General features: G+C 35.8%; 1 pseudogene; it reads left to right on the plus strand.

Moving 5' to 3' along the window:
• Nucleotides 1-12,115: 12,115 nt before the first annotated feature.
• Nucleotides 12,116-12,514, plus strand: LOC143627375 (chaperone protein dnaJ 11, chloroplastic pseudogene; annotated as a pseudogene).
• The last annotated feature ends 339 nt before the right edge of the window (nucleotides 12,515-12,853 follow it).

Raw genomic sequence — 12,853 nt, forward strand, 5'->3', positions numbered from 1 at the left:
GAATGATAGCGATGGAGCCTTTCCATGCCATATTTCAAAAGGTGTCTTCTCCACTTTCTTGGTTGGAGCCATATTCAATATGCGAACAGCGGAAAGTAAAGCATAGCCCCAAAATGATAGAGGTAAAGTGCTTCTAGCCATCATCGATCGAACCATATCTAATAGGGTACGATTTCTCCTTTCAGACACACCATTATGTTGTGGTGTTCCAGGTGGAGTAAGTTGTGAAATAATTCCACAACTCTTAAGATGATCTTGAAAAATACCACTTAGGTATTCACCTCCTCTATCACTACGAAGTACTTTGATTGTGGTTTTGAGTTGTCTTTCTACTTCAGCTTTGAAGTCTTTGAACATTTCAAAAGCTTCATCTTTGTGTTTCATTAAGTACACATAACCATATCGACTATAATCGTCAATAAAGGTAATGAAGTATCTTTCACCATTCCTAGTCATTGGTCTAAAAGGACCACATACATCCGAATGTATGATACCCAATAATTCTTTTGACCTTTCAAAAGTTTTATTAAAGGGTTGCTTTGTCATTTTGCCTTGTAAACAAGATTCACATACATCAAATGAATCAAACTCATTGGTTTCTAGAATACCACTCTTGCGAAGAGTTTGCATGCGATTCTTGCTTATATGTCCAAGGCGACAATGCCAAAGATAGGGATCACCCAAGTCCTTCTTGAGTTTCTTGGTGTTGACATTATACATTGAACTACTATGTGACATACCACTTTGATCTATTTCATATATACCATTCATGGGTATAGCTTTAAAATAAAATATGCCATTCATCAAAACATGAATATCATAATCCATAAATTTAAAATCAAAGCCACATTGTTTCAAAAGGGACACGGAAATAATGTTTCTCCTTAACTTAGGAGCATACAAAACATTCTTCAAAATTACTTCCAAACCACTTGGAAGCTTTAACAAGTAGTCTCCTTGAGCTTGGACTTCAACTCTTGCTCCATTGCCCATAAAGAGACTAATGTCCCCTTTGTTGAGTTGTTTATTTCTTTTGAACCCCTGCAACAAATTGCAAATGTGAGTTCCACATCCGGTATCAAGTACCCATGTATTTGAAGAAATAACATTTAGTTCAACATATATAGTAAAGATAATACCTGAGGTATGCCCCGCATCCCTCTTATCTTTTAATGCATTGAGATAGGTCGGACAATTTCTTTTCCAATGACCTATCTCTCCACACTCAAAGCATGGATCTTGCGTCGCAACCTTTTGCTTCTTTTCCTTCGGTTTGTAGGGCGTAATGGCTTTTCTCTTTCCCTTTCCTTGGACGTGGCCCTTGCCCTTAGCAACACTTGCTTTGGGTTTGGAGTTATGTCCCTTTTTTCCTTCATTGATTGTTAGAACGGGTAAAACCTTTTTACCCATTCCCGCTTCGGCCGTTCTTAGCATTGCGTGAAGCTCACCAATGCTTTTGTCCCATCCATTCATGTTATAATTTATGACAAAAGTTTCAAACCTTTTGGTCAATGAGTTGAGGATCAAATCCGTAGCCAACTCATTAGACACGGGACAATTCAACCTATTTAGCTTTTCAATGTAGCTTTTCATCTTTAGGACATAAGATGAGACGCTTTGGGTTTCCTCCATACGACATGCATGAAACGCTCGAACCGTTTCGAAACGTTCCGCTCTAGCTTGTTGAAGGAACATTTCCTTCAATTGAGTTATCATGTCGTATGCCCCATGATGCTCGAAATCCTTTTGGATTTCGGGAATCATAGTTGCTAACATGAGGCAAGAGGCTTGTACCGAATCTTTGGTGTACTTGACCCAATCGTAATAAGCCTCCTCATCTTCCACGTTAGGCTCGTCGGGAATGGGATCGTCTAAGACATATGATATCTCTTCTTGCTTGAGAACTATTCTCAAGTTGCGATACCAATCCATAAAGTTATTATGGTTTAGACGATCCTTTTCAAGGATGGTTCTTAAGGATAGGTTACGGGTGTTATGGGTAGAGGTGTTTGCATTGTTAGCGGCCATCTACAAAATTTAACAAAGTTTTATTTAGTATTATAAACAATTTTAATTATTAATACCCTTTTATTCCAAATTTTAAAATAATAATTAAATTCTAGAATCCAACGATAAATCAAATTTCGGTTAGGTGACCTTTATCCCGTTATTTGATTTTAACAAGGTAGTCAACCTTGACGATTGCAACCCTTTGCAACTTCTAGAGGTATGGGACCATTCGAAATCCTTATTTCGTGTTGGCATGTTTATCCCATCAACACCATTGGACCCCATGCTTAGGTGACCTTTATCACATGGTTTCCAATTCAAGTCGTCCTACTTGTATAAACATGTAAGATTAACATACAAGTGGTTAGGTGACCTTTATCCCACAAATATGTTAATATTACCCTAAGTATATTAGTTTGCTCAAAATGGTTAGGTGACCTTTATCCCATTTAAAGTTCCCTAATACGTTAAGTGTCATACAAAAGGATGGTGTTAGACTTGTTTCCTTGGTAATTATGAAAAAGGGATTTTTAAAGTTTTCCAATATTCTAGTTTGAAAAACATTATGCCATATTCTAACATGCATTTAGTAATATGGCGATTTTGAAAACCAATTTTCAAGGTTCTAGTTATAATAAAACCAATTTTATTATATGTGAGTAATCGCTTAGTTTTAATAAACCCATTTTATTAACTAATTGACGCGATATTACCAAATATATATTAGAACCCGTTTTATGCTAGTTGTCGTTCCTATGTGACGGTTTGGATATCCTAATATCTATCAACCACACATTACATAAAGTAAAACAAACAACCAAGCATACATGCAAAATATAGTCATAACCGAGAACCGCTAAGTTTGACCATACTTGTTAGCCGAAACAAGTATAGGTCATAAGTCTCACCTAAGGGACAAAACATGACACAAGGATGGAATGTTGACTCCCACTTGATCTTGCATCCAAATGCTTCAAGTATCCTTTCCAAGTTGTTGTGTTCTTGTTGGGCTTGTAAATGGGCTCCAAACTTCCAAAAGTCTTCTTGGGCCCAAGAGTGAAATTTATGGGCTTAATGGGCTTGAATCCCATGATGGGCCGGTGAGGCCCAACAAGCCCAAAATTTGGTCCAAGGCCCAAATCCACCAATTCTTGCATCTTCAATTTTTTACAAAATGTATCCTAATACATATTTTTCTAAAACAAAGAAAATGCAACTAATCTATTTATTACATACCAACTTATGAATAAATAAATTACACAAGCCTAAAATATGAATTATTACAACCATATTGAATAATAAATATAACCAACATACACATAACAACAATCAACACATCCAAGGTCTCGGTTTCGGTTATGACACATCCAAACATACCAAATGTTCTAAGCATGCAACCTAAGCAACCATTGCCCAAAAACATCAAAAGGAATCGGCCCCCCCCCCCCAAGAGGCTACGGCCCAAAACCCCCCCCCCCCCCAAAAATGCAATTTTGAACATGCAAATGTTAATAATGGTTTCCTAAGATCTTTCCATGCATGTCAAGATCTTACAAAACCATGGGGGTTAAATCCACCAAAATTTCGGACCCCTTTTTCACCCATGAAAAAACCCGAAATTTATGAACATGCAAGGAGCATAAGTCCTTGTAACCGGCTCTTGATGCCATTGTTGGGTTTTATACAAGCTTATCAAAGTTCAAGTTAACCATTTTAACAAGAAAACGCAACGGAAGCTTAGATTTTAAAACTTGTTATGAACATACCATTATGTTAAAATTAAAACCCAATGAACAAGGATCAATATTACAAGAACAATATGCTCACAAAATGTAAATGTACCTCCTTATACCTTATAGGATGATGTAGGTTGTTGAAGGGGATGATGGATGAAAGGCAAGCCTCCAAAGAAGAAAACCTCAAGAGAGTGATACCCCAAGCCTTTTGCAACAACACCAAGTTATTTGCTAGGATTCTTGAACACCAAAACAAGCTCACAAAACCCCTTTTTTTTTCTGCTGTTGCTGCCGTGATTAATTAGGGAGAAAGAGAGAGTTTTTAAGCTTGATTATACTTGAAAGGATTCAAAAACAAGACCCAAATGCATGTGTGTTGAATGGAGGAACATAAAAGGAGAACCAAAGAGTATCTTGGTCTTTGATTGGGCAAAACCACCACCCCCACATGGGTGGCCGGTTTTGTTATGTTTCCTTTTTTTTTTTTTTTTTTTTTTGTTTTGTGTTTTAACATTTAAAACATCTCCATTCATTTTATAAAACTCATTTTCATAAAATGTGCATACATCTATTTAATTATTTAACCAATTAAATAATTAGTTTATATAAACAAATTATCCAAATAATTTATTTGAATCCTCAAGTGTGTTTGTTTAGAAAACCAATTTTCTAAACACGTAGTGTTCGGTATTCATTTAAATGATCAAATCGTTAAAAGAATACATTTGGTGTCGTCTAGCTTGTTATTGGGTATGACCCGACTTGGACCAAACACAGTTAGCCACATTAGTATAAGTATGTGTCTCGGGCATACGTAATTCCAACAGGGTTTTGTGGAATATGTTGTGAAATGTTTTGTGGAATGGGCTGTTCTTGATTGTGCGGTGGGTTAAGATTATCGGGTTGAAACTCTAATGGCATTGGGTATGGGTTATGTTCCTGGTGATTCATGACTTCTACTTTTGGCCTCAAGGTTTCGCCTTGTCTTTGTTTTGCTCGGTTTCTTCTCGCGGCTTTCTCAATCTCAGGATCAAACTGCAACACCTCCTTGTCTCGGGCAAATCTCGTATGCATCAACCTAAAGGATTAACTGCACACACCAAACAAGCACACCCTGCGTAAAATCAACGAAGAAAATAAAATAAACTAAAATTAAACTAAATTATGCTAATTTAAACTAACTAAACTAGACCAAACTAGCACTAAGTGCGTTGAGTCCCTGACAACGGCGCCATTTTGACGTAGGTTGTCGCGGTCTACTCAAAAACAAATAATTTTAAGACTTAATACCTATAATAAGTATGGGTAAGTAAGGTCATCTTCACATGAACTCAAGGAAAGTACTAATTTAATGTTTACTAAATTAATTATTAAACTAAAGCGGACAGACGATGTCAAGCAATTTTTAGAAAAAATTAATTAAACTAAATGGTTACTTTGAAATGATTTGTAAATAATATTAATAAAAAGTATTCATTCTAGGTTCGGGTTATGTGTTCCATACGTTAATCACGGATTCTCTCGTCTTTGGTTTTGCAATAATTGCTAGTCCTATGGTTTGATTTATGATGACAAACGATAACTTAACCAAATTGTTGACATGAATGAACCTAGACTCCACCATTGTCAAATCTATGTCTAGGACAACTAACTCAATGATAAGGTTTGATGATTCTAGTTCAATGACACAAGAGCTTAAACCCTAAATGTTGATGAACAACCAAACAAACGTTACACAAATCAATAATCACAAACACAAACTTTAATCAACCAAATAACTAATTAAGCAAGACAAATTCATATAAAATCAATCAAGCTTTATTCATTAAGCATAAGAATCTGATCATAACAGTATTTCACACAATACCTTAGCCTTGAAGGAACACACACGACTAGCCGGACATCGACATAATCGTTAAAGTACTTATCTTGATGAACATAAGATAGTAGGACAAACCGAAAGCTTCGGGCTGGATGAAAGTCCCCCTAGAACACCTCTTCTACCTATGGAAGTCGTAATATGCCGAATAGGGTCGAAAAATGGTTTATACAGTGAAAAACCCTAATTTTGGCCGACTTTAAGCATCTTCGTGTATCGCGAAGTTGCCTCTCCTGCATCTTTGCGTATCGCAAAGATGCAACTGACTTCATATTCAGATTTTTCTGGTTGAGAAACATTAAATTCATATATTATGGATTCCCTAACTCATTTTCTAGGCCGAGATATGCCCATTTTACTAAAACACACTTTCCTGGTAACCCATCTTGTTAAGTTTTCACTATGGCTTCAGGTTTCTCATCGAATCCTTTCCCGAATCCTTCTTAAACATCCATATATGTTTCCCCATACTTCCATCATCTCGAGGCTTGCTTAATCTTCTTCTGGATGGCTCTGAATTAGTTCGTTTAAGCTCCTTAACTTCCAATGTCCTGAAAACACATAACACCGCTTGAAGTACCAATGTTCATTCATTTATTTACTTAAATATAACTAATTAATATATAATAATAACTAACTTTTACCCAACCATCACTACCATGATGACATGCAAACCATGCAACTCACCTGTTGACAAAAGGGGGGACTTTTACTTGATGGTGCCCTTTATCGTAGCCTTTCCGGGGCACTTCAGTATCTTAGGTTCACTAGATCGGAAATTTCTTAAGCTGTGCAAAAGATCTATTTATTTATACACGCCCCACGTGACTCACACTTTGCCTTCATGAAACGGGTCCTACGTTATATCCATGGTACTATTGATCTAGGGCTTCGTATCTTGGCCTCACCGGGGCTTTATCTCACCGCCTACTCTGATGCCGATTGGGGTGGTTGTCCCAATTCCCGAAGGTCCAGGTCTGGTTACTGTATGTTTTTGGGGGACAACTTGATTTCATGGTCTTCTAAACGGAAAACTACCATGTCTCGCTCTAGTGCTGAGGCCGAATATCGGGGGGTCGCAAATGCAGTTGCTGAGGCTATTTGGTTGCGTAACTTATCCTCTGCGTAAGGCAACTATAGTGTACTGTGATAATGTGTCAGTTGTTTACCTCTCTGGTAATCCCGTTCAACATCAACGTACTAAATATATTGAGATGGATATTCACTTTGTTCGAGAAAAGGTCCAAATCGGTCACAATCGTTTGCTGCATGTTCCCTCTGCTTTGCAATTTGCCGATATATTTACAAAATGTCTCCTGCGATACTTATTTGAATCGTTTCGTACCAACTTAAACGTCTATCTTTACTCCCGTTCAAACTGCGGTGGACTATTAGGATACGATATTTAGATTATTCTAGATGATCTTTATATTGTTTATAAAGATCCTATAATATATTTATAACATTGATGTGTATCTAGTTCCATATTTAGAGGAGTCTTGTTATAACATCTTTGGTATATATAGGACGTTTTGTATTGTGATTCACAGAGGAAAATAATAACAATACATCATTGATTACTTTCAGTTATTTCTATTAGAAAATATTAAACTCAATAAAACTACCATTTCTCTATTATAACTTGCCTGATGTAGTTGGTGTTGTCATGCTAAGATAAGCTAGTAAGTATTGGAAATTTATCTGAGAGTACTCGTGTTTCTAGCAATGGCAAGCTAGGTAAATAAACTAAATTAGCTAACACAGTAACACCAAAAAAATATTTTGTATGCTATCACAATTCACACACATGAAGTGTCCAACTATCTAGACACCTAAGACATATATCAACTTTAAAACAAAAGGTGACCCCCTCATAAAGTTTTTGTAACATCAAAGCATGTAACAATAGTTTGCTCCATGTTACAGGAAACAGAAAAAAAACGTTAAAGGTAAGCTTCTTTAAAAAAAAAAGGGCCAATTTTCTAATTATAACCAAAATATTCAATTTTGAATCTTGAAATTTAAATCATCGTCACAAGGCATGATAATTTAAATCTTGATTGACAAGTGAAAATCTTTATCATTTGGTGGTGGTTAGAAACTTAAAATCTTTCTATTCTAATAAATAACTACTTTTATATATCACTTGTCAATCTTTTATCAACTCTCATAATTTTTAACCTATTTTCATAAAATGGTATCTCTTTCGGGTTAACTCGCCCCAATAATACTAACCGGATCCATTTTTATTATTCTTTCTTTCTTTTCATTCAACACCAAAAGAGATGTCAAACCCTAATTCCCGTTCATCCCAACCGCCGCCTACGATACCGCCATCGCCACCTACGATACCGACATCACCATCGCCACCTACGATACCGCCATCGCCACCTCCGTCTCCTACTTTCAGTTGTTCAATCCATGTATTTTCTCTACCGCCATCGCCACCTACGATACCGCCGTCTCCTACCATCATCGCCACTGCCGTCGCCTCCATCATCGCCATCGCCGCCGCCTACCGTCATCGCCACCGCCGTCTCCTACGATATTGCCGGCACGTCTGGATTTGGACTTGGAGTCTCGATTGGAATGTAGATGGGATATTATTACTTCATATACTTTCAGCCTACTCCTGTTGAGGTAATCGTAATCGTTGTTGTTGTTGTTGTTATTCGAGTTTGCTCTCTACTTACATTTTTTTTAACTAACGCTATTTATTGGGCGAAAGAGCTTCGTAAACCTAAACCATGGCTTTTAAGGGATTTACATCGTAGTAGTCTTGGAGGAAGGTTTATATAATAACATTTTGCTACAAAGTTTTGTATGCCGTTTTACATATTCTTTTATAAGATCAAGAATGTTTGAACATTTCATGTTTGTTTGATTACATGTTTTGGTGGGGAGGCTTTTGGAAGGTATCCTATGAATATTTTAGTAGTCTTGAATCTCATATGTTTTTAATATATATAGAAACATATTTATTGTTGACTTAATAATATAAATCTACGAAAATAAAAACTTGCTAAATATCATGAATTTTGGCTCTCTGATGAGTTTTGTGCAATATGGACATCTTTTGAACTCAATGTGTCATGCGAGTCCTTATCATTGAACCGAGCAATGAATAGTAGGTACGATAAAAATAATAATGGCTCTTCTTTGGTTTTGTGTATATAATACAATGAGCTTATACATGGTGTTTTTCTTTGTAGATTGGCAATGATCTTTCGCAATTTGTCGGGCAACTGATTTTGAACCATTGGTGAGTTAGATAGCTTGTGTTTTTGAATCTCTGTATCTAAATTATTAGCTGCTGTAAGCCTGTAAATTGGTGAGTTAGGTTTTCGTGAATCTCTGTATCTAAATTATTAGCTGTTGTAATTTCATTTCATATCTTTAACTAGCTCCCCTAATTTCTGTTCTAACTGTTTATACCTTTCAGGCTATGCAAGAACGTGATCCAGCTCAGATTGGTTACATCTATGCATTCTTAATTTTTGTTGGAGTGGTACATGTTCTATAACTTTCTTTATGTATTAGAGTCATTCTTTTCTAATTAAAATATCAAAAAAAATAATCAGCGAAGGTGTTGCATTTGGATTCTTACATACCCTTCTTCTGTTATCATTATTTATAAATGGTATCTTTCTTGCTTTTTTGTTTGAATCTGCGATTTCTTTCAAGATTGCTGCAGTTTTCCGGAAGACACTAAGGCTAACTAATGAGAGTCGCAAAAAGATTGCATCTAGGAAGATTACCAACTTGATGACAACCGATTCTGAATCCCTCCAGGCATGTTTCAATAACATTTGTGTCCTATTGAGTCGTATATTTTGAAACAAATAAACACTTTTTGTCCAATATTTAAAGTTTCCCCTTGCAGTATGTTTTGCGATAACCATAAACAAAAGCCAATATCAATTATTATTTAGGGTTGCTATGTACTTGAAAGAATCCGTGTTCTCACATGGACAGCTATACGTTGTTTTGTCAAGAGTTACATGCAGGTTTTGGCTCAAGATTCTGATTCTTGATAAACAAGGTAATCTGACCAATACAACCACAAATATTGTGTACAAGGAAATTTTTTCTTATTTGTAGACTACTTGCGTAATGTTTGTTTTGTAATTCCTGTAATTTTAATAAAAGTTGTAATTGTATTAACAATATATGACAATTGTGTTATTGATTGTATTTTGTTTAACATTTAAATATTATAATTTTCATTAATTCCTCTTGTAATATATGGGTCTCAAACTAGTTTAATAAAAATATAAGTCTACACACGACACCTATGGCAACGCAGGGCCACCCAATGAGTCATGAGGTTAAGCAAGGGATTTAAGACCCGCGGGCCCAATTTTTAAAGCAATACTTTTACTTATGGGCGTTTTATTAACCATCCTTTTTTACTGTTGAGACTTGAGAATGCTCTAACGTCATGTGAACAACCTAAAATAAAAAACCGAATACACAGGTAAAAACCTTTAGAAAGAGGGTGTGGCCCCATATTTTAGTTTGCGTTACACCCCAAAAACGGTTAAACCGACCCTAATACCCAACGAACCAACCTGATGTATGCCCTTCCCCACTCCTAAACAGTTACACTAATATGTTTTAGAATGGCAAATTGGATTTTAATAATCTCAACTAAATGTTATTGGCAGATAATAATTCTAACTTAGTTTATTCCCATCAGTGGTCCCAAACTTAAAAAAGTTGGCTCTCAATGATCATCTGTTAAAAAAACTAACAGCGTTAGGTTTTTTCAGAATTTCAAATTGATTTTTTAGGGCTTTTGATCGGAAGAAGGATACAAGTCGATTGATGTAAAACTTAGCTCGAAACGATGCTCCAAACTGCTTGATTAGTGCTTCAAATGAGGTGTTTGAACTTCAAATTAACAAAAATTAAGTTGTTTAGATTATTGTTTCGAGCTAAGTTTCACATCAATCGACTCGTATTATCTTTCTGATTAAAAGCCCAAAAAATAGTTTGCAATTCAGAAAAAACTTAAACCCGTTAGGTTTTTTTTAGCAATGGACCATTGAGAACCAAGTTTTTTAAATTTAAGACCACTAATAGTAATAAATGAAGTTAAAATTATTATCAACCAACAACAAATTATTAAAATCAAATTCGCTGTTAGAAATTCATGATCTTCATATGGATGGAAAACACGTGAGGTGTGTGTTTGGATTTATAATTTTTCTTAAAAATCACAAAGAATCACACATCACACATAGATACTTTTCTTCAACCTACACGCATTGGTGAGTGGTGACTAGATTTTGTATGTGAACGGTAACACGTACCTATTTTTATATAAACATGTGTTCTAAATTCTTCAAATATCCTTTACTTTTTCTTTAAATTCTCCCAAACATCATTTACTTTTTCTTTACGATTATTTATTCTTCACGTTTTCTTCTCTTGCGAATAGGGTTGTTCACATGTCAAACTAAACTGATCCGGGGGCTTGCTCGTGTTTGGCTAGTTTACAAACTGAACTGAACTGATTGGCTCATTTACAATCTAGGTCAAAATCGAGCGAGCACGTCGCATTATACATCTCCTTTCTTCACTTTAAATTTATCTATATGAATCAATATTAAAGTTGGATATGATGTACCTGGAAACATATTTTAATAGTTCGAAGACCTAAAACGAATAAATAAAAACTATAAAAATGATGGGGAGAAAGAGAGAGAGAGAGAGTAAAATTAAATAAGGATTAACAAAATTGTGTGTGTGTGAATATAACCAATGATTATATAATTCCAGCTGAACCGAGTGTATCTTTGCTCATGCCAGGCTTATTTACAACCGGATCAAAATCAAGCGAGCGTTGAGCGAGTATGGTAGCATTATGCACCTCCTTTTTTCAGTTTAAAAATATCTGTATGAAATAAATTTAAAAATTGGATATGGTGCACCTGAAAAAAAAAAGTTAATAGCTTGAAAACTTAAAAATCTAAAATAAATAATGATGGGGAGAGAGAATTTTAAAAAGATTTAAAAATTTTGGTGTGTATGCATATAACCTATAAATATAATTCAAGCAAGCTGAACCAAGCGTATCTTTGTTTGTGTTTGGCTCATTTACAAACCGAATTGAGCATCATCTCGTTTACGAACTAAAATAAAATCGAACAAACATTTTTGTGCAAAATTAAAGAATCATTCGAGCAAGACAAATCGAGCTTACCTTCCCTCGCTGTATACAAACCGAACAAAAATTCAAACAAGCATTTAAACGAGTATTTAAATGTCCCGAAGAAACAAAAATAAAGGGTCGTTATTATTTTTGACTTGAGGACGGAGGAACCGAGGCCATCACTGACGGTGGTGGTCCCACAACCGCAAACAAGACCAGCCACTATTTGCCGACGCACTCACTTTCTTATTATCATCGTACCATTTCATCGGGCCCATCCTCAATCTCCGCTAATTACAAATCCAACTCACAAAATCATTATTTTATCTCAATATGGCAAATACTACTTCACATACTTTTTTCACTTCCTCTAATTTCCATTTCAATTCACACAAACCTCCCTCACATTCTAACAATTCAACCTCTGTCCGATTCGAAAGAACTCGGGTTTCCGCTAAAACTGGTTCTTCGTCCTTGTACGAGGTGCTTGGAGTTGGTGTAGGAGCTGATACGGTAGCGGTGAAAACCGCATACCGAAGATTAGCTAGAGTTTTGCATCCGGATGTGGGAAGTTGTGAGTCGTCAGCGGATGAGTTTATGAAAGTGCATTCGGCTTATTTGACGCTTGTGGATCCTGAGAAACGGGCGGCTTATGATCGGAGTTTGGTGTCTCCGGTGAGGTTTTCCGATGGGTACCGGACGCGACGGTGGGAGACGGACCAGTGTTGGTAGTATTAGTGATGTGGCATTTGCTAATTTATTATTTATATAAGTCTTCACTTTATTGTAGAATACATTGCACGTATTAGTGCATGTGTTACGTTTAAATTCTTCACATGATGTTCTTTTTGAGTAATTATAAGTTTAGATCACTCTTACGTTAGGTTATGCGTACTGGGTGGCTATAAAATAAGGGTGATTTTTTATATGTGACGTCACGTCAGCAAATATGCGATTTTCATTTTAAGGGTGTAATTGTGTGTTGCCCCATCACATCATATGTGTATATATATATAGGGGATAGTTCAAGAGAGAAATGAGATTACTGTGAGAAATGTGATAAATAAATAT

This window comes from Bidens hawaiensis, unplaced genomic scaffold, assembly GCF_021521415.1.
Source record: "Bidens hawaiensis isolate Kalapana, Puna unplaced genomic scaffold, B.hawaiensis_p1.1 tig00004664_1, whole genome shotgun sequence".
Lineage (NCBI taxonomy): Eukaryota > Viridiplantae > Streptophyta > Magnoliopsida > Asterales > Asteraceae > Bidens > Bidens hawaiensis.